At 39.7% G+C, this 24,143-nt stretch overlaps 1 protein-coding gene and 1 long non-coding RNA gene across 4 annotated transcripts in view; one reads left to right on the top strand and one right to left on the bottom strand.

Moving 5' to 3' along the window:
* The window catches only part of LOC139995477 (uncharacterized), a 165,878-nt gene that overhangs the window by 689 nt on the left and 141,046 nt on the right, over positions 1-24,143 (top strand). The window lies entirely within an intron of this gene.
* Positions 1-24,143, bottom strand: part of LOC139995485 (uncharacterized) — a 99,119-nt gene that overhangs the window by 73,637 nt on the left and 1,339 nt on the right. The window contains exon 2 of the long non-coding RNA XR_011801977.1: positions 23,837-23,884. This is a non-coding gene — a long non-coding RNA (uncharacterized lncRNA). The remainder of the gene's footprint in view (positions 1-23,836; positions 23,885-24,143) is intronic.

Here is a 24,143-nt window from a genome sequence, read left to right as displayed (position 1 = left end):
GTCTATGCTTGATCGAATGCTTCTAAGACTGGTATTAGTCTGCAGTATCGAAGAAGGTGGCTATTTGTTCACGGGCCCGACGAATACCTATCAGACACCTGTTACTATGCTCAGCAAGAATTTCTCGTCGGCAGCGTTGAAGTTCTTGGTGACGGGGTTAACGAAATTTCGCCTCACGGAAGAGTTTTATTTAATTTAGTTGTGTGTATGGTTCATAAAATTATTCAGAGAAGTTGGTACTCCAGCCTGCAGTCAATTGCACGAGGTCGAAACGGACGTGAGTAACCATTTCTCTTTTTCTTCCCCCCTTTTATGATACGCAGAAAGTTTCAAAGAGACTTGGCTGTACGATCGTAACTTCGTGCCTTCCTCTCTTCGTCATCTTTTTCTCTGAACTCTCTCTCTCTCTCTCTCTCTCTCTCTCTCTCTCTCTCTCTCTCGTATCTACTTCCTCTCCGAATGCTTTCTCTTCATGTACATAATAACCGCAATACAGCTTTGAAAAGGTACGAGAGTTGGCAAGTAGAAACTTGTAGTTTTAAGGGAAAAATGACGGCGTTATGCGCGGCCTGCGCGAATTTCGTAGCGTCGTGTTAGCGCACGTATAGCAGCTCGGACTCGCGGAAGTAGCGTAGAACTAGGATGTCGGCGACGATCCTGGTGGCGACTTGGAAATCTTAGCGTGCACGAGTTTAACGAGCTTCTAAGCCGTTTTCCAGGAAGACCCTTCTGAATTTCTTAAAACAAGAGTTATCGATCGTTTCGCGGCCTCTCGCGGATACACGCCTATACCCGGTGAAAAAATATTCGCCGACGCTCTCCTTAAGGTTCCGTGCATCGCATCGAAATATCAAGCACGCGAGAGTATCGGATTCTTTTCCTCGACTATCGTTTGAAGCGGAACGGAAGGAGGCGCTCGTTAGCGAACGAAACGAATCGCGTAATATTGCGATAAATACAGCAAGACGCTTGGTATCGCGTTGGTTTTTAAGAAAGCTATAGATTTTAAGAGGATTATACAAAAGATTATCGCGTGCTGTAATACGCATTCTCTACCCTGAACGTTCGATGATTTTTCCGACTGAGCCGTCTCTTTGTACGTCAGCTCGTCGAATGCGTAGGTTAAACTCGTTAAAGGCGTGTCCTTGCCTTTAACGAGTCTCATCTTAACTCCGAAATATCGACGTATGTCGACAAGTTCCTTAGGAAAAGGAAACGCTCGTTGCCCTGCCAAGAGGTTGCACCTTCTACTTGATTCATACGACGGATAATGGGAATTCTCGTAGTGAACGAGGAACTGGGATTGGTAAAAGCTAGGAACATGATGCTCTTTGTTTCGCCTTAACAAATATTGACTGTACGATGGAAAAATGATGTTCTCGTTTGACAAACTTCAGTCATGAAAGAAAATCTTCAGTCGTGGATACGTGCAACGTATCCAAACGTCCAATTCCGCCCTGTTTCGTCAATCGTCTACTGATAAAATAACCACGCGAAACCTGTAGCGTAGTACCGCGGAACGAATTACATGTTCCGTTCACTTGTCGTTTTCGCCACAAGATCGATTACGCGTCGTGGTTTGTAGCTCGAAATATGTACATGGGTGCGACACTAGGGCTAGAATTACAGCAATTACGTGTTCCGACGAAACATCCGAAGAACGATGCAGCTCTCCAAACCGATCGACTCCTCGTATTTTATTAATTTTTCAACCTCGTTACGTAAGCGCACGGTTAACGTTCAATTCTAAAGAAACAAACCTCTTTATGAATATATTGCGGCTTTTGTCAATACCACCTAATGACAAAATCCGCAATCACTTAGTTGCCAACCCGATATTACACGCGTTGTACGAAACGTATACATTTTATCAGCATCGTTACGAGACACCATTATCACGGTTACATCGATATTTGAGACTGTGTAGGGACAACGAATGAAATTTCAAGATGTCTTACGTAACGCGTACAGTATGGACGTAAAAGTTTGCTATGGTAAGCCTTCAAATACTTTGGTGAGCCGGTGTATATACATAATTGATCGGTTTGACATATTCGTCGGTACGACAGTTTGTCAGAACACGCATCCACCGGTAACCATAGACTAACGCGATTCGTTGGAGCTCGAACGCGATATTCCTGGCATCGACTAGCGTTTCACGGTAACCGCGAGCGTCAAATGTCAATGCGCGTGTGTGTTTTAACATTCGGCGGCGCGACGCGACGCGTTTCGATTGAACCAGGCCAGGGGACTCTGACAGAATGAGCACGATATCGATCGCGCCGAGAATATTCACCGAAGCGAACGTACGACGAACCGAAGAAACAACTTCGAACGCGCGTTGCGCGTAACAAGTGGCTCCGTTCTTCCGCTTCTGGTCTCTTTCTCTCTTCTCCGTTGCTTCCATTGTTCGACCTTGCTGATTCTCTCTGGTCAGTGTTCCAGAATCGCGCAATACGTTCACAGTATAGAGACACGTTTTCATTCTGTACAATAGCATCCATTGTGCGGTCGACTTACCGCGTGCCTTTTCGTTCGTTCGTTCGGGTTTTCGGATTTTTCGACCGTTTCTTGGCTCGATTGCTTGCTATTCCGCGCTGTGATGTTTTGAAAGCTTGTCCCGACGATGTAGACGTTCGACCATGGGATTAGAATGGAAAAGACGAACGTTTCGAGGTCGATTTTGATGAAAAATATGTTGTCTTTTGTAATTGGTACAAAGACTGAAAGGAAGCTTTCTAGAAAACCGTGATTAACGACTTTTGAATTTATACACAGTGTTACTTGAGACTTTGTTTTCCCACTAAGAGACAAAACGTACTCGAGGTTTTCCTTCAACACAACGAAACGTCGTTTCCTTTTCCAAAGATCTCGCATTTTTCAACCGCTTTCACGACTATGCGTTATCTTCTTCCGACTGGAAATTCAATAAAACATTTCTCTAACCTCCGTCCACGTACAGACCCTGTTCATAAGCGTAAGGACACCTGCTGCTTTTAAACAAAGCTCGATAATCGACTCAGATTATTAGGGAAATGATTAATCGTTCAGAATTTTACATTCGTGCAAGATAAGGATAGAAGATAGGAGAACAAATTAACAACCACGTCTTTCCTCCCATGCGCCTTCATTTAAATCCTGTCCAAAAAATTAGTAGTTGTTTGGATAAGAATCTTTCTGCGAGAAATTTGAATACACGATACGATTATCAACATGACCGAACCGATGCTGAAAAGATGTAGCGGATACGCAAGAATGGATTTAATTTTATACTATAATATATTCATAACTACAACGATACTTTTCTCAAGTTCCAAACGAGATACCAATTCGTACAATTCGAATAACTTGTGATAATCTGGTTATCGAACTTGTCAAACCTCGTCTTGTCGTTTGAAACAGAGTTTTCATCCGAGTCAACCTTCTCGTACCTACTCGCAAATACCAATTCATTCTCGTTCGTTCGTTCTGCATCTCTAACTGCATAAAAAAAAATCGAATATACGTTGGCCGACGTATTCGTCTAGTAATAAAACACATACATCGAGGGATCTAACGCGAGTCAAGCCATTTGCTCGTACACGTATGTTGCTGGACTGTGCGATATTAGAAGATGGAAACGTTCCGTTGGTTGAAATTTTCCGTACCGTTGGTTGTCAGCCACGGCACCAAGAATTTATGGGACCGGGTGGAATTCAACAACGCCCTCTCCGGAGAGTTCAATCCTGTTTCGCGCGTACCTCGTCATCAGCCATGTCCCGAATTTCCGCCAGTACCACACGGCCAAGCAAAAGCATAGGGTGTGTCCGATTCGAGTGTGCGTGTTCGCTCACGGTTGTTTGTTTAATCCCTCGAGGGATCTGCAACATGGCCACTTGCCGTTTTCGCTTCTATCAAAGGCTCTTCCCCATCGACCGCACTTCCCAACTAAAACCTGCCCCCTTTCGCTCTATGCAGTGTCAACACGGTGTCCATCTGCTTGTTGCTCAACTTGTTCATCTTGTCTCGCAATTTCGCGGTTTCCGATGGAAATACAAAATTTTTAATTTAGGTTTGTAAGTTTGATAATATCTGACGAACACTCAGTTTGTATCTTTTTTTTTTTTTTTTTGGAAGATTGGAATAATACGGACGACTAAACCGTCAAAGATTTCTTAACCAGAAACTTGCGTAATTATAGAATGAAAAGTTAACGAAGACCAACTAACTTCGAACAGAGCGATCGTAGTTGTTGCAAATATAAATACGGTTTAATTTATTCAACGAAGAGAGACGATTCAACGCGTTAAAAAATAGCGGATCTGAACAACGAGTTTTGACTCGTCTTTTCCTGCTGATCAGTTGAGAATCAACGACTAGTCCAAAGTCGAGGGTAGACTTTTGTTAGCGTGGAATTCCAACGAACGAAGACGTAGAGCAAATGATAACAAAAAGATTTCACAGTTTCTTCTACGATTTACCGTTTCAAAATTTCAGCTCTGCTTTTGAAGATTTTCCGAAATGTTCAGTTTTCCAGAGTCACGATCTTATCGAATATCAATAGAATTTCAAATTTGTATTCGCCGCGTCCCAAAGCTTATTAGAAGCCTCTTGTCGAATTAATAATTAATTCATCGACGAAGGCAAACGAGCGCCGAGATACGAACACGACCCTCGACGAGCAACGAATCGTCTGGCGCAAGCTGTCGATCAAATACGAGAGAAGAGCGTGTTTGGAAGCTCGTAAATCTGGTCACCCGTGGCTGGAATAAAATCGAACATTTTAAGTTCGCCTTGTTCGCTGCTATGAATTTCTTCCTCGACGTTGTGAATTTACTTGTTGCCTCTAGCCAGCGTGCGGCTTTCTTCCCTGCAACAGTATTAAAAAGTTCGCAGCCGGGAAATCGATTTAAGATATTGCTTTCGTTAAAAACCATTCGGCGCTTTCGAGCATTTTTAACGCCATAAAATTCCTCGTCTCGTTTAATCTTACTTCCATTAATTTTACGTTAATTACAGCGTTCATTAGCTTTCCAATAGAATATTTGGTCCTTTGTAAACGCATCCTTGTCTTTGCGCCACGATCGATATCGTTATTATCTTCCAGTCACCTTAACTGGCTTTCACGCGACCAGTTTCAACCGTCTCGTGACGTTTTCCCAAATTAAGCCCGGTGACGTATTCAAATTGCTGAAACTCGACTAACTTGATCGCGTTCGTATCCATCCGTACGACTTCTTTCTGACATTTAAAAATACGCGATGCGGCTGGAAAGTAATATAGTCGGAGAAATAAATCGCAATTTCGTAAGTTTTTAAGCGTTCCTTTCAATTCCTGCTCCGGAGAAACGCCGGCTACCAGCACAGCGATTTTTAATAACCTGACCAGAACTAAATTGCCAAGAGCGAAGCCATTTCTCCAACAACAAATCCTTCGCGAGATTTACTTACTTAGTTTTCGAATATTCTGTTTATAGGAAAGCTCTACACGTTCTTCGTCTAGACAGACTCGATCGATTCGATTAATAATTTAGCCGTCGTACCGCGATGCTTTAACCCACACGACCAATTTCCACCTATACTTTTACCAAAAAATGCACATTTGCGCATCCAACCGTTGGAAAATCACAAAGGGTAGATTCCACTGGCGGCTTATGACCAGGAACAGCGTCCGTAATCGCGACTCTCGATTTTCGTTACCGTGAAAACACAGGAGAATCCATGAAACGCAACGAGTCTGTATTGAGCGTTATCAGATAGCGACGTCGTGGCCCATTCTGCTCGAGGTCGCGTCGCGACGCTCCAACCTTTTCGGCGTGAACCGAGGCAATGGCAATCGCCTGCCTTATCTTCCTTTATCTTGCTACCGAGTCCCTTTCGCTCGCCAGCTTTCTTTCCCCTGTTATACCTTTTTGCAGCGGAAAGATCGTCTCTTCGGTAAAAATCCACCTACTCTTTTTACCTTATCCGCAAGAGGACAGTTATACGCGTGTACGACGATGATGCCGCGAGTCTGTGCTTTCAAAGAGAAATCCAAGTGGACTGCGATGTTTTACAAGATTTCTCCAGCGACGTGATCCTTATTTTTTGGCTGGCTTAAAAGTTTATCAGGCAAAGGAGAAAGTTGTGCCGAGGAAACATTCTTTTTTTTTTTTTTTTGTACTTTTCGAGAGAGAACGATGACGACACGATGCTTGCGCAAGAAGGTTGCAATCATGCGCGTGATTTATTCGACCGTAGAGTTTGGTGCGATACTTGATGGAATAAGCGCGAGTAAATGGGCAAAATTAGCGAACAGCACGCGCGAGCGTTTTTATTAATTTCTTCGTTAGGTTTGTTATTTGTTCTTCGTTAGTTGTTGTTCATAAGTATAAGCTTGACGAGTTGGTAATATATGTACGAGACTTTGTAAACGATTAAATCGGTATTGAGTTAGATGGATATAATAGTTTCATTAGGTACCTTCGTAAAGAGGAGTCGATTATTGAATTTGAAAATTGCTTATCGCGTTTCTCGATCCTCGGACGATATCTCGAGCTTTTTCTAGTTAACGTTGGAGTATTTTAAGGACGGCGAGAGTTAACGCGATCAATGTCCAAGGCTATAAAATAATATTTCATTTCGTCCGAAATAAAGCTTCGTATTACACGGGAGGTAAAGCTGTTACGACAAAGCTGGAAATATAGCTTTTGAAATATTAAATCATCATATAGCTGTTGTCTAGACGAAAATATATTTGATTCGAAAGATCTAAATTAAAACTAAATTTAAAATTAAAGAAGAAAATAAATATAAAATAACGATAACAAGGCTATAAATAAGTCAATGGATCGAAGCAGTCGTCGTAATCGATAAACCACGAACTTTCGTGTTGTTCGAACGTTCGCGCGATTGCACATGGAAGAAATTAAAGGACAGCTGCTATCTAACAAGGATTGATTAAAGAACTCGCTCCGATATCCTTATATTACACATTGTCGGCTCGCCACACGTCCAGAGAAACCAAAGAGTAGCATTTACGTCAAATCTACGATGCAAGCTTTACTCCGGTTAAAAACACAAGAGCGATGAGAAGCTGAACTGAACCATAAATACAGCAGAGAAGTTACGCTAAACCCATTTCCATGCAGTGTTTCCTACAGATCTCTAAGGGGGTTTATAACGTTAAATAAGAGAAATAGAGTGAACGACAAACACAATAGGAAAGCTACGTTAAACCGGTTTGGTCTGTTCTCTACAGGTTTAAGAAAATTGGTACCAACGTTGGATGTACATTTCAAACTCTATTCCAATAAAAAAAATAAAAGAAGAACGAAAAGCAGGAAATGTTCACAGAAGAAATACAAAAAACCAAACAAAACGACAAACAGTATAGAAATGTTACGTTAAACTGATCTTCATGTGTCTTTAATCCAACAATATTCGACCAATGTGCCAGGCGAATTCTCCAACCGTACGATACTTAATTACCTGTATTTAATATTTAATCAGAGCCACTGACTCCTTTTTCCTTAGATTGCCAAATAAAAAAGTAACGACAGCCGTCTGGTATAAATACTGTGTCAAATACATTTGCTGGTGTACCGTAGAATTTTAGTAATTAATTCGCTTGCTTCGTGAGATGAAAAAAAAGGCTGTTTTAAAGAAGAAAAAAAACCGATGCTACAGGTATTTCCTGGTTAATCGGCGAAGAGTGCTTCGTCAAAGCGATTTTCTAAAAAGGCGCTGCCTTGACACACCGACGTTCGTTACTGCGAGCAGTTTCCGACGTCGTTGAATATTTCCCTAACGAAAGAGGGAACGTCCCCCTCGAGATTTTTAACTATCGTCCCACGCGATCGGTACTCCAACTTTGTCCCGGGCCGAGGTTCAACTTTAAAGCGTTTTACATAATGCAACCCGAGAGAATCTGTGGCAATTATTAATTCGGAGATCGAATCGTGGCGTTTGGTGATTAAAATGGATGAGCTTTGAGCTGAGACGAAGAAACGCCCGATGGTTTAAATTCAGCGCGATAATGCGATTTTGATGATGCACGCTTCGTGTTTCGTTATCCTTTCGTCGACGAATGCATAAAATTTGCGTGGAAAGACAGAGAAGGTCTGTCAGTGGTATAAATCTCGAAGGACGATGTAAAATATGGACAAGACGTTTCACAAGATAAAACGAAGAGACAGTTGATTGTATCGTAGACAGTAGTACGATAAAAGAACATTGAAAAATATAGAACAAATTTTATAACGCGCGTCTTACATTAATGTTGCTCGTTGAATAAATTGCACGTTACGTCTTTGCGTCCGAGATTATTTTTCGTGACAATAAGGTCATTAGAAACAAAGTGAAATTTATTTGCTTCTTGAGAAAAAGGGTCAATGAGGAACAAAACTCGTCAAACACATCCAATGTCTACGCGAAACATTGATTTCAATTTCCACTTCACCATGTTCAGGATTAAACTTTGTTAGCTCGGTTTAAGGCTACTTCCATCAAAGTTTGCTAACGAAACTGTTACACTTTTGAGTCAATTAAACATTGGAAACCACAAGTATACATTTAAATCACGAACTTTTTTCCCGTGATCTACGAATCTAGTTGAAAAATACTTTTCTTCTCGCTTTGTACGAATCCCTGTTTGATTGAAATCTTAATTAATCGTCTTTCGAGATGAAATAAGAAAAGAAAACGAATCAACGATCGGAAAAGCGAGAGATTTTTATATAGAATAGAAAAATTTTCTTCCCGTTGGTAGAAGAATCGTTTTCTTTTTTCTTCTTTTCTTTTCTTTTTCCCAGTTAGAGACACGAAATTAGCCGAGAGACAGAGCGCACCAAATTACGCGAAATTAAGTGTTTCGAGAAGCAGACAGGCTCTGGTTCGTTACAACGTTAGCGTCCAGACGTAATTGCACGAGACCCCACCGGACAAAAACGATAAATATTTCTGCTTCGAGAGATAAGACAAAAGGGAAACCTGCCTGAAAGCAACCTGGTTATGGAAATAATCTGCGGCGAGACAGGGGCGAGTTTTAACGTCTTTATTGTCTCTTTAGCCGGCAGCAATTACCCGTTTCGTTTCTTCGTATTCGAACAACGATTCCGACAGGAGTGCTACTCGAACAAACTTTGACTGCGCTGTATAAATAAAGTCGATGGATTAATAACGACAGCGGAACTGAAAGCATCGAAACGAAAATATCGCCCACTGCGTGCATCAAATAAATTCAATGTAAACCGGCTCACGAAAGTAATATTTGAACCTTTACCATATAAAAACTTTCATATTCATATTGTATGCGTTTCATAAAACATTTTGAAATTACATTAGCGTTACAATGAGACGCGATACTGACGATCATATTGGTTAAATTGGAAATCGATTTCAAAGTGTACATTAAAATTAGAAGATAATTATTGCAAACACGTGTTTAATAAAAAATTAGCGTACAGCGTAAATACACACCTTTGCTATGCGATAAGTGGTAAATATGGTTTCACTGAATACAGAGGTTTGCTAGTATGATGGATAACGGTTTAAATGCTTTTGTCATCTTTGTGAAATATACATGTACTTGTATCAAATATCTCGTAATCTCTCTACGTATTTTTTGATTTGTTTCAAACTTGTCAGGATAATCAACAACAATGTTAGCGAAATCGCAAAATGTTTCGTACAACGCACGTGAAATATCCAAAACAGTGGGGTAAAAGTGTTGGAATTTTCACGAACCTGTGCACGCGTTTTGCTTTCTGAAAAATGAAATATGTTAAATAGAAGATCCTAATCGAGGAAGGCAGTGTAATGCCTACTTGACATTCAAAAACATTTCATAACAATGCACAATTATTTACAATTATATTTAATATTTCATAATGATTCATAATTATTTGAAATTTCGTGTTTGAAATCTCGCAAGAATTAGCAATTATTATTATAAAATATAATGTACTGGACGTACATGTACAATTTTACGATATAGAAACAGGTGCTGTATGAAAATTATTTGTTAACGTACGTTATTGTAGATAACGAAGATCAGATTCGCAGTGAATTATCAGTACAACGACTGTATGAGCATTAATTGAACATTCCATGGCATGATTTTCGCTAAAGTAATATTTACCGCTCGTCAACGTTGAAATTGAACATGTGAATTGAACATCTCGTCAACACGAAGTTTCTTCATCTCTAGTAGTGGCACGCGATCTCGTTACAACTAGAGCAAAGATCGGTCAGCTCCCAATAGGGACGAATGCTTGCTTCGTTTCGAGAAACTTTTCGTTCTATCGGTTTAAGTTTTCTTTCTCGTTCGCTGACAAATCCCAAATGTAAATGGGAGTCGCGGAGACGGCTGCAAAGCCAGAGGAGTCGCCGGAAAAAAGAAGAAGCGCGATTCAACGTTCAACTTCTCCAACGTTAACATTTCCTTTTATGGATCGTTTTTGCGTGAAGATGGATATTGTAATTTATGCTGCGCGCACGTACTCGTTTAGAACCATTCTTCTCGGGTAAAGAAACGTCTCTCTCTTTCTCTCTCTCTCGCTTCTGTACATCCTTTGGTGGCATAGTACCAAAATGTTAATCAGGTAGCAAATAAATAATGTATACGTTTAAAATACAATATTTGTCAAATTTCCCGATCTTTTAGATAACACTTCGTTCTAGTAATTATAACATGATGGAAATGTCGCTATGAAAACCGATCTATGTAATGGCTTATAGGCAAAAAGCTAACCGATTCTGCGAAAACAAGGCTCTACGACTTCGAGAATTAATTAAACAAGGTTCTTCCATGATACAAGTAACGCGATGAATATTTTGTAAAAACACGTTGAACCGTGGCAAACAAAAATTCAAGGCGCTCGGATATTCTTGCGGTAAGAGACAAACGTAGACAAGTAATGGGACCATGTTTGTAAATGTCTAAAACATAGAATGACAGAGTAACATAGCACGTAGAGACGTAAAGCCTCGACCTAAGCTGAACGACAATGTCATTTGTAACAAGACTAAGTATCATAAACTCAACTTGAATCATAAATCATAGAATAAATACAAAGTAGCAGGTAACAAATATCTATAACAGGTTGTCACACGTTGGACAGAGTCGATCGCAAATAGGATAAATGAACGTCACAATCTACTTGGCTACACCTGTTCGTCTGCGTATCTTCGCACGACAATCACGTGGTTCGCGTCTACGTCCATAAAATATTGCACAAGTGCCCATTTCAGCGATAGAATCGTGCGATTTTTCTTAGAAAACGTGCAATTCCGATCGGAATTATCGAGACAGAAAACGCGAATCAGAGGAAAGCAGAGAAATCGAACGAACGTTTTTACGTTGAACGCTTCCACGACGTTGTTTCGGTGAATATCGATCCTCCTCTGCCAAGATGAATACCGCGATGTATCTTTTATACGCTCGTGGCGGAAGTTACTTCACGTCCGGGTTCACGCGGTCAACATCCGTTTCTGTTGCACTCTGAGAACGTCTTAGCATGTATTTTTAAAAGAACAGCGAGTTCCAAAGGCATGTGTGAAAAATATCAAACAGTCTCTGAATTATGTACCTTGCAGGATCCTGCGGATGAATATACCTAACAACTTTTATTCTTAGAATTTATAGGCTTGGAGTTTTAGAATTCAAGAATTTAGAATATCCTACCATTCTTTCGCACTGCAATTTCATTGTTGAATGATTTAAAGCCACGTAACCTTATAGTCTTAAATTAAAGGGTATTCTTATTACGAGGAATTTAATTTCGCGCGAATTTAGTTATCTCCTCGTACTCCAGCGAATTTTAATAAATTTACGGAGGAAATAAAACAGTCGATTGTTGTATATTCTGCTCGCGTTTCCCTTTAGACGTACACTGCTTTATGGCAAGCCCTTTAAAAGTCGCTTTACTCAAAGGAAAAAAATACACTCTGAAAAACATTCCGCTTTAAAAAAAAATATCCCAAAGCACGTTCTCTTACAAAAACACGTTTTAAAAATCTGTGAAAAAATATATACATTCTTCAAACGCTGGCGCGAAATAACAAATTTTACACACCAAATTGAAACAGCATAACAGCAATCTCAACCCTGCTAGTAATTCAAGGGGAAGTTCCAATATTCTTAGGAATAGGTCAGAAGGGTTGCCCATGAAACAAACTGGAAACCAGGGTCTGTTGTTATCCGATATATCGATAAACAGCCGTTTCCCAGTGTCAAATCATAAAAATTAGCCACGGAACGTCGATTCTCGGCGGAATGAACGCGCGTCTGCACTTGGTTGGCATTCGCGCCGCCAATCGAATTTCTGTACCGATACGACTGAAAAATCAATATTCAATTACTCGTTACGCCGTGTAATTACGTTTAACTTTGGGGCCACGTTAATTGCGCTGACGCGTCGAAAGGAACCGATCGCACCTGCAAACTAACGCAGCGAACTCGTCGAATTTTTGGTCAAGTTGTCAAGGAGAGGGGATTTCTGGCCACTTTCTATCAGATATACGTCGTGATTCGATGGACAGGTTCCGATTCCCTTCGATTGCCATCGATCGGTTAACGTTTCATCGATTCCAGCCAAAGACTAAAATAGAATTTACGATTTCGATCGACCAAAAGCGCGTGACATTTACGACCTTGCGTGGCTGCCTTTCTTCTTTATTTTCAATTTTAACGATGCATATTAAAAGACTGTTTGATATTTCAGCTTCTTAGAAGCCAATTTGACCAACTTTGCTCTTAATAAATTGCTCAATTTTATTACGTGCCACGTAATACGACGAAGGTTGAATTTTCAAGAAACGGATGATTTAACTACACGAGTTTGCTTATAGTAAGCATAAACTACAAATTCCTAATAGCGTGAGAAGTTTACTCGAGATGAAGTTCGAGGGTCGTTTAAGTGTACGAAGATTCTGGATGTTGATTTAACGATTCGCGAAGAAAAATAGTTGGAGTTGGATAAGAGTTTAACGATTCGTACTTCAAATCTGCGACAACCTTCGGTGCTATGCTCGTGCTCGCGACAACTGGTATAGTAGGTTGATCGAAGCGCGCGTGCTTAGGGAGATAGTGAAATTTCAGTAGCATGTTACGTTAATTAGTGTTTTAATGAAGCATTGCTATTTAGTTCGCTAATTAAAATAATTTTCAAATAAAAGCCGATAATATCTACATCGATGAACATTACGATTCTTAATTGCGGAATGTGCTACAATAATATAATTGTAACAAAACGATAACAACGAAGAAAACGTCGATACGACTATCTATCTCCGGTTTACGAAAAAAACAATCTAATTTTTACGGTTCGTTATCAGAACGTTATCAACGGCATCGAAAAAAAAAAAAGAAAAAAAAACAGCAAGCCTCGTTAATTCCACGGGTTCAACTCGCCGGCTCTTCTTTAAAATCAAATTATTTCTTTATCTTATCTCCGCCATCGTCCCGTTGTTTCCTTTCGGCCACCCTCGCAAGGAATTAATTATCCACGTTTTAATTATTGATGTAATCTTGCGTGACGGCCTAATTAATACGCACAATGCGGTACGCGATCTTGGTTGACGATGTTAAATGGTTTAGACAAGGTAATTGCCATCTATCTAGGTTGTTGCCGTTCGCAACTATAATTTTCTTCAATTACATGCTTCAGAATTTACGAGGTCGCGAGATATAAAAATTTTGTTATGCTCGATAGTTAAAAGTTTCGCAAGTTACATAGATCGTGGTTGGACAGCTTTTGTAACGCATTTTATCAGAGTTTTACTATGATAGCGTAAGTCGCTTCTTGGCGAAGTGCATAATTCAAAATTCAAGCTTTACCCGGTTCTTGAGGGAGGCCCTGGCACTAACCTAACTTCGTTCGAGTTTTAGCCGTATAGTTTCCACAGATTACAGTCGTAAACTGAAACATCCTATTCGGAATAAAATTTTCAAGGCGACCATTTCCGCCACCACTAATCCACCAACTGAATTCAAACGAACATTTATTAATCCTCGAATTACTCTGCCATATCTACCGCGAAAAAGCTTCTACCGTTCTATACGTGAATACAATCAAGAATCCCATCGAGTTACACGATCCTCTTTGCACGTAACTACACGTTGAAAACTCGGAAATGAAAACTCGGAAGACAATTTTCCTGTGTTCTAGTACGCGAGTGTCATATTGGACGTGAAAACTAGCCGATCAAGCGTTAAATTCGTAACGATAATAGGCGATATGAAATTTAAATGAAAGCGTCGTTCACGCATAGCTAGAGGCTATAATTATGGAAAATTCACGGACCAACGCTTGAAAACTCGTGGTTCTATCGTTTAAGTAACATTTCTACGAGTAAAACTACGTGACCAACTTTTACAACGAAACCGTAATACGTGATGCGATCTAGTTGGAATGGAAGTTTTGCCCGAGTGTGGAAATTACGTTGGTGGGAAATTTTCAAACGAAGGTAACTTCCTTCGATTATGAGTTTTATAATTTGAAAATCGTATTTTCTATGCGATAGGTATACGACTGACCGTTGAATTCCAGGCCGTAACGTTTAACGATCGTTCGCGTGAAAGTTGAATTCGATGAACGAACGGGAGCAAAAAGGAAAATAAAAGTAGAAAAGAGATAAAAGATCGTTAAATCACCGAAAACTTTGGATATGCAATTTTCAAGTCGCTTATTTTGTTTGATGTTCGGTTTCTGAATATCTCTTAAAAACCAAGAGTTCCACTACGTCCCAGGTCGGTTATTTATATCCGTTCTTAAATTGAGAGATCTTGCGGAGGCATCAGTCTAGAAAATTTGCATCAGCAGACGCTACTTCGCGCATAATGTCTGCCAGCCGAGAAAGAGTTTGCGTAATTTAGCGCGCAAGATGAAAGGTTATATTGCTTTCACCTTTCGAGGTATGCACAGAGTTTCAGCGCGCTATTCGACCAAACTATACGCGTAACTTTCGCTGTGAAAATTCTCTTCTTGCGGAGAAATTATTACCTCCGCGAAAAAGAAACTCCATTTCCTACCAATTGCGCTTTCAGAAAAACATATACCATAGGAATTCTTGATTGCAAAATGTATCCGACGCGTACAGTAACTCGAAAAAGTACTTCAGCACTTGTAGAAACCTTTGCTGGAAATTATAACCTGAGAGATATCCGCCGAATCTTAAATTCTTATTCTTCTGTATTGAATAATTTCTCTTTGTTCTTTACTATTAGCTTCGTCTCGTTTCAATCTTCCTGGCGACATTTTTTTAGTAAAATTACGTGTAAGAGACGTTACAGGATCGCAGTGAACAAATCTTGGTTGAAACACATCTGAACGTATGTCACGCGTGTACGTGTGTGCATATATTAACGCCTCGAAGTCATCGACTAAATTCACCGTTTGAAACGAAGATACTATTTTGCCTGTAGGTAGACGCTTCGTAACTAGACTATGAGGTAAATAACGCGTTAATATTACAAGCTCCAAATGAATATGTATCAGCGTGCAAAGTGCAACCGTAATAACATAGTATATTTGACTTTAAACGTTTAGCGAAAGAACACGTAGGTAGCTGTTGTTCGACATTTTCTAACGGTATCGAACAAACTTTCGTATAATACCTGGTTTTAATCATCGTTCTAATCATCTGGAATATCGTTACATATAATATTCACGAAATTAAAGGAAAATCGATGACCCAAATATAGCGAATCCCCCTTACAAGAATTTATTCGACAAACCGAAATTCATCGATCGATATTTCTCATCAACGTCGTTAAAGTCGACCAAATAACCCCTGCTCGTAATATAAATCGTTAATAAGAGAATAATAGAGCACTGTCCCTCGGATGTTTAAACAAACACAAAGAAAAATAACTCTGACCGTGTTAATGACAAGGGGGATAAATTGTGGCATGAATTAAAAAGGATCCAATAAACACGGTGTAAGTACCTTTCCGTCACGCAAAGTCCCGCTACGAACGTATCATTAGACACGCGTATCTGATCATTCCAGCATATGAACAATTTAAGAAATAAGAACCCATCGAACCTAAGCAGGTTATGAAAAGAATGCCACCGACTACCGTAAATGCGAAAGCGTAATTGAAGTTAATGACGGTCGAGCGATAACAAGGCCGCTGGCAAGAAACGATGCTACATTTTTTGTTCGAATAATTGCCATCGAGCTTTCGTCAAATTATACGAATCGTTTCTCCCTCGACAAGTTCGTATAGACGTAGTTTCATTGCAATTAGAGAAACAAAAAGTCTGAAACTATTAGTTTACTGTGCGTTGATATCAGTTCCGTAGTGTATCGTCGATATCCACGCCATTGTTACACGCTATTGGCTCATGCATATGCCACGATCTACGAGTATGTACGTTACGGCGCATTACCAATGCAGAAGCGTTACAGGTAACGCACGGCCTCCTTGAAACACAATACTTCGATGAAAATCGAACGACGCACTCCGGACGCTTCGACTCTCTGCAACAGCGGAGATTCGCTGAACCTGCAAGAATTACGAACCTGTGTTTTCCTCTTTCTTAGCATCCACCGAGTGCGAAGGAATGACGAGATTTCGTGTTATTTCTCGCCTATTTTCTTTTTTTGGGGGGGGGGGGGAAGATATCGATAGCATATGTTGCAGTTTACATTCGTGGATCAAGAGCTCTTATAACTGGGTAAGGAGGAAAAATATTTGGAAACTTTTTCACCTGCTATATCAATTTCCTACGGTGAAATTTCACCATAAAATTTCTGTCCTTAAAAGCACGAACAAAGGTGGGCAAGCATAGCAAACGTATCTCGTATCGATCGGAGTGGTTTGAAGAGAGAATCGTAAAATTTCAAATCAATTCTCGACAAGGTATATGGGCCATTAATTTATTTTATACGTTATATTGTTACCGTCGTAAGATTTTCCTCATAGAATTTAGCAGTAGATTGCGATTCGTTTGCCTGTGTTTGCGAACGTTCTTAGAAATTTTCTATTTCGATGCCGTTGATAAATTTGGAACAACGATCTACGTATAATCGAGCTCCGCTACTGTATCTGAAATCGTACTAACAGGATTGTAAATATATGTATTTAAGTGTAACGTGTGACACGTAATCTGTAATCTTAATGCTCGAAAAGACTTATCTTAACAGCAGCGGACCTAACTAGGTTGCCAAAATAAATGCACCGAAGCAGTTCTCACTAATCTGAAATCGTGAACCCAGTTCACCGGCGAGAGAATTCAATAAGAAAAATAGTAGGCCACGCTTCCGCGTGCAAGCGGAATAAAACGAACTTACGATCCCCTTTCGTGTTCCTCTAAACGCCACTTACGTCGGTCGTTACCTTCTTCAAATGAAAATCGGAAAAAGGAAACACACGCGAAATTACCGCGCTGCTTCCACCCCCGAGAAGAAAAAATTCCATTTTCGATCCGAGCAGGGTATTCCCTTCGAACGAATTAACGCAAAGCGGTAACAACGAATTTAAGCAACGAAAATACCAGTAACGTTTGCGCTTAAATCCAAATGTGGTTCGATATTCGGACTGTGCAATTAGCGATGAAAATTTTTTTAACGGGATGGTTGGGAAGAAGGGTGCGGGCTGTGGGAAGTTGGCGAATCATTTCCATCCTCGTAATATGATTCAGGTGAGCATATACGTTGAACGAGATCGACTTCGTCACGAGAGGTCTTCCGATCGTGACACGTGACGCACGCAACGTGTAGAAATAACATTTAGTTAACGTAGAATCGGCCCCGTTACATTATAGACCCATTTCGACAATCGTAATTATCCTCTCCCTCGACGGTTTCATGGCTGACAGTTGTAACGAAAGAATTAACCTCGAGGATCGCACAGCCGAGACAGAACAATTACGTTTACGACGAACCGATCCAGCCACCAGAAATTAAATCGACCACCGGGAGAATTCCAACGATAACGTTAATGTGGAGCGCGTTTCTCGCTACTGTGATTGCCATCGATAAGAAACGAAATCGTTTCGGTGTATGTACTTTAAACAGCTACGTTAATTACAATACGAAGAACCTGTTTAAGTTATAATAGCGAATTGCGTCATCCGAAGATTTTGGTAGGCGATGGTCGGAAACGCCAACTCTACTTTTTAGACGAATACTTTATTTACCATCGTATTTAGGGCGAACGATACTACAATTTGTTCGATAGTTGCGGGAAAGTTTCACGTTTATCGTTAGCCGATTTCTAATTTTATGTTATTTCACGTCACTTTGAACTCGCGTATCGTTAGTACTCTCCTGTTTGAATAGCTCAAGCGTACTTGAACTTTTCTAAAGATTTATCTCTCTCGTATATGACACGCACAATTTCAGGTCCATAGGGATGTTATGGTGAAATTGTCGTATGTATGTATAAGAAATTTCCACACGAAGAACGATGTGGCGGATTTCTAAGTGTACGAATGCGATCAACTTCTTCGTACGAGCCAAGGACGAAAAGAAACGAAAGGTTTCATCGAGCTGAAATTTAACCTGGATCGGACGTAATCTAGATCTGACCTAAACAGAGTCGAACCGCGTACACGAAATCTAAGCTTGTCCTTATCTGGTGTAATAACGTTGCTCCGTTTAGTGATAAAAGAGGCTGGAACAGGTTATTATTAATCAAGCGTGCTCGATGTGCCAAGTTATCTTGTAATTTGATTAATTAAAAGTTTCCTGGCTAGTCGATAACGAAGGAGAAAAACCTCGCAATTAACGAAGTCTGCTTTATTCGGTGCCGTGACGTTATGTTCGAGCGTTCGATAAAACGTTCGGAGAAAGAAACGAACATAAATCATTTTCTCAGGCGCGAGTTACCCAACAGAACTGGTTTCGCAAGATCCAAATGAACAGATTGTATTCGTGACCGTCGTGTGACCCTGCGACTGCGATAGATCACGAAAAATAGTTCGCGAAGATCGTTAATCGAATTCAACCACGTTTTAACGAACCTTCTGGCAAAAACGGTCGTCGCTTTCGTTATTCCGAGTTACGAGAAATGTAAACAAAGGACGAAACGTAAGCGACCGTTCTACTTCCCTCGTTCTTCTCTCTAATTGCGTTTTCCATCTTCCGTGTCTCAACAATGAGAATACCGTAGCACCACTCATGAAATCTAACGTTATTCGAGCTTTCCTTCTGATGAGACTTAATTGCGCGTTCGACACCCAAGGACAAGCAGAATTTGCATTCCTCGTTTCGATAGTTCCACCGACTATCGAGAAGCAACGGTGCTCGTGTCAGAGAGGAACGGTACTGTGCTACGAGAAAGAGGAGAGGAAGAGTTGAAGTGCAATGAAAACGTTTCAATTTGGTCACCAGATGTTTGGTCAACTGATGAATGAGTAAAGTTAACTTTCGCGTTGTGTACCAACGACGTTAACACGGCGCTGCACGACAGACGTTCGGTCAACAATAGCGAAGAGAGGAAAGTAAAGAGAAATAGAGAAAATACCCATCGACTCGACACTTGATTTTGCGAAGCGCTAGAAAAAACTCTGCGAGTTCATATTTTGACTGCGCTAACTGCGCCAACAGTTGACCTCTTCCAAATGAGAAAGTAATTTACCCTTCCGTCTACCGTACATTTGCATGAAATTATCTATCGAACCAGTTGTACAACGTTATACACGTGCGCGTAACAATTACCGAGGTTGACGGAGTAGCTTCTACGAGACGGAAGTTTTTACACGAGTATTATTACCTTCTATTAACGACGATGACAAATGCATTTCTCGGTACTCTTTACGTTACTCTAAGACTTTTAACGAAAGTTTGATCGACGTTTCTTTAATCTGAGCGAGAAATATATCAAAGTGAAACACAGACGGAACGTTATTCAAAAGGAGAATCCAAAGCTCGTAGATTAGAAAGAATTGCAGAGAGTTCTAGGGTCTCTTGAATTAAAATAGATTGTCCCGAGATTTTTTAAATAAAAGAAAATTTGTTACGGTGGAGAAAGTAACCTGGAATTTCGAGAAAAGAAAGACCGTTCTTTGCGATCCCTACTTCCGATAAGGTGATGGAAGAGAAGAGGAAATGTTTACAGCAAGAGAAGCCTCGACTATATAATTTTGCATCCTGAAATGATTAAATGACAGCGGCAAAATTACGCTTAATTGGCGGTATACGTTGGTAATCGTACGAAAAACGCATAAAACTATCGTTCGGACGGGGCGACGTTAATTTGAGAAAATGAAACCGAGATAAGATTTTAGTTATTGCGGCCGCGGTGGCGTGATGTGTGTCGCGTGCTTCACATTTGATCCTTCACGCAACGTTTGCATTTGTCTGCTTTTTGCCCTACTCGATGCGAGTCGCTTAAAGTGTTTCCACGAAACGCGATATTTTCCTACGAAAAGCTCCGAGACCCGCGTTACAGTGCAAAAGATCTGTTCGTTCGCCGCGCTATTTCTGTCTCTCTGTTAATTTCACAGCGAAATTCGTTTATTTTCCGGAGTGCTGCGCTCTCACTTAATAGCAGAACGTTTTTCATTTTTTAACAGCTCGCAAGGCTTTATATGAAAAAGACACTTCACTGCCGCTAATTCCATCTGTTTTTTTCATTTGTTCATCATTCCACGATTCGTTTTAAGTTTGAGATAGCATTGGATAAAAAAACCCGAGCGATTATTTTCTTTATGCGAAAATTTCCAGAGTGGTTATACGCTATTGATTCGTATTCTATTTTTTAACGTCACCACGCGGGATGACGAAATTCCATTATACTTTTACAAAATGTAAAAGCTTACTATAAAATGTAAATCGTGTTTCGTGAACTGCTATGAAAATGGATAGATTCGTTCTGTCGCGACTCTGCTAATGTATAAGCTAATTACGTACGAGAACTCGTTGTTATTACTGGAAATTAACGGTTCTAGGAATATAAAGTATATTTTTTCAACGGAGGGCAGAGGAGGGATCTAAATGAAATTAACAAATGCCGAGAAAAGAACGATAATTAAATTCATATTAAAATCCATCAACCTGCCTTAATCGGCCTGATTCATGACAATTCCATTCGGCGCTTCGATGTTTTGATTTACCAATTAAACTAGCTACGATTTATTGGAGCAGTCAAACGTTCGATCCATGGGATACAACGCAATTATCTAGATTAGTACCGAGTTGCACGATCTGATGTGCAATTAATAACGATGTATCCCACTTCTGACCTTCCAGAATTGGATGGGATCGATACCATACGGCGAGACAACTCCGTGCTGGTTTATGTCCCTTTCTAGATACCGTACTTACGCTAAACTCGACAGAACCAGGCCAATCGAATCAACCCGATTCCCAAATTATATTACATCAATTACCAAAAATCCTTATCACGAACTTTACTCCCGTCTCATCACTAAAACGATACGAAGATCGTAAGAGAAAAACACGATAAGTATGTTTTCGTTCGTTCTCTTGATTTTGATTCAATAACATGTTAGACTCAAAAAATAGTTGGTAAGCTAATAATACGTTACGATAATCAAAGGTATAATTAATAGGCGAGCAATATTTGAAAAATTCTGGAGGGAATGGAAAACGCATGTTGAGCTGCGATATTAAATATTAAAATAATTTTAATAATATGAAATTAATCGACAACGCGGTGAATATTACAATAGCTTGTCTGTACAAGATAGGAAACGTGATTTATCATATTCTTTCTCTATAGCCTTCATATATCATTTACACTGTCATTTATCAAACGATGCCAATTGTACGCAAATAAGAAGATGATTCTCGTTTTACTATGTTCTGATGTATATTGTTTGGCCATGAAAGATTTTCCAAACAAGCTCTCGGAAGACGAAAAATATAGCCGAAGCAGGAATACCTTTCCGTTATATTTTACCAGCACATCTTCGCTACGAACGCTATGGTGGCGATCGATGAATAGTAATTCCTCAATGCTTGAAATGCACCCCGGAACAGGGAAACAGGAGCCGATAGTTCGCTCACTTTTTACCAAGATACGCGTCGATACTTCATATGGTTTTACCGTATCCCTGCTGGCCGATATGTACGGTCCTATTCATTTCGCCAATCATAAAAGACTGCATTCGTATCCTGGGGTTATTTTACTCCATCGAACTTGCAGCAACGTGGGCGAGTGGAAAGGAATAAACGTAGAGAGCTATATATAAAAAATAAAAAGCGATTGCCACCGAAACAGTCGTAAAACGTAGATTCACCTGTTCCCTTAAATTAACACGTTTCTATTCGATAACTGTAAAGGGGCCACCAAAAGGCTGAAACTGAAACGTTGATACGACGAATGTTCGAAGCACAGGGCGCAGTGCAATCCCGCTTTAATATTTATAGCCTATAATTCCAACGCGGGAAGCAAAGAAATTGCCGAAGGCTGTGTTCAGAAACTGAACTATTTTACATTTAATCGAATCTTTTTCTGCCACTCGAAACCACCCCTATCGTCGTTTCGTCGATAATACGAGAAAACTCTCGTTTAAATTTACGCCATCGAAAAATTTCCTTGCTTCTCTTTATTTCTACCGTATACTTTCGTTTATTCGCCTTTAATTATCATATTCATAGGCTGTTAATAGAAAAATCTGCACATATATATATTTATAACGTTTAATATTTATATACATATATTGAAAGGTATTTTCACTAAACTTACTTTTAGAAAACGATGATCTTCTTCCGCTTCTTTAATTTAAGTTTGTTAAAGCAAAATCTCGCTTAGAGTTCGAGATCCACCGTTTGTATCCCAACAAAATTGTGTTCGATTAAAGCGGCATCAGATAATCGCGAGTCTACTCTATGTTTTGTTCCCTTTTTAATCACGAACGGAACATTAGCCTTTTACTATTATATAGCCGAATGATATATCGCGAATATACAATTTTCCAAGGTACAAAGGAGCAACATAATTCCCGATAGCCTCTCTAAGAGGCTAATTGATGTTTCGTCTCACGTGAACAAACGTGTACCTGTATCCATGGGGGTAAAGGACCGATAAAGCAAGCGGCCGCATTGAAATTTTTCGCGCGATCGACTCGCGACATAAATATGCCCGGGCGCATTTACATTTTTATCGAATCTCGGCTCTACGTACACGTGAAATAAAGCTATCGTATAACGGGCGGGCCACGACGAAACGATAATGCCGTGGGACGTGTACAGCTGTATACAGGGTGAGGCTGGGCTTGAAATTGAGACTAAGTGGCTGTATTCCGTAAAACACGTACTCCGATATCGTCGTTACACCGTGCATACTCGTGAACGTTATCATTTTTTTTTTTTTTTTTTTTTTTTTAGAGATAACCCGTTACGCTTGTAATCGTTTAATATTTCGGTGGTTCTAGATATATAGGAGAGATATAATAACGTTTTACTCGAATATAGCGGTTAAATTAACGTAGTAGAAGTTTGGAGATATTATGCAGAAATTTTGCTAATTAAGAAAATATTCTCATGTTCTACTTCGCTTGCCTTATATATTGTCGCGTTATGTAGATTTACCATTATCCACTGTATTATTCCGCTACATTTTTTATACATATACGTCATACGTTTGTTTGAAAGTATTTATTGGAGCGAGAGAAAATAAATCTACATATGAACCGTTCAATAGCCACACTGATCAACTCCATAAGTCGAAAGGTATAACTCGAAAAGTACAGAAGAGTGGTGATGCTACAGGCATTGTCCATTTGTACATTTACCTTAGGATTTACCATTGTTTACAATTTATGACAATGAATTTATAATAATCTTTGAGAAATAAATATTAATCGTAAACTTATGTAATAAAATGAATAAAAAATGGAGTTGACCAGTTTAGTTTCTAAAAGGTTCATATATATGAAAAGTATGTTTGGTTCACTCACATTTTGTAGAATATAACCTCGTTGTGACTGCATCCATTCTGCAATATCCTGTAATAAATACAAAAGTAGTTTATTAAATATAAACCAAATGATAGTTAAATATAAACAAGAATGCAATTCTTCTGCGATCCAGTAAACAGTTAAAAAGAATTACATATTATACAATGCTTTTGTAGAATTACAATTGCCAGAAAAGTAGGACCAAGTCTATTGTTATGGATCAGGGAGAAATCAAAATTCCCGGGGGCGGTTGTTGGATTTCCAAGCAGCAGACAGCGTAACAGTGCTAAAAGACCAATAGATTTAA

Source organism: Bombus fervidus, chromosome 16, assembly GCF_041682495.2.
Source record: "Bombus fervidus isolate BK054 chromosome 16, iyBomFerv1, whole genome shotgun sequence".
Taxonomy (NCBI): Eukaryota; Metazoa; Arthropoda; class Insecta; order Hymenoptera; family Apidae; genus Bombus; species Bombus fervidus.
The sequence above is the reverse complement of the archived record's forward strand: the minus strand, read 5'-3'. Positions and strand labels throughout refer to the sequence as shown.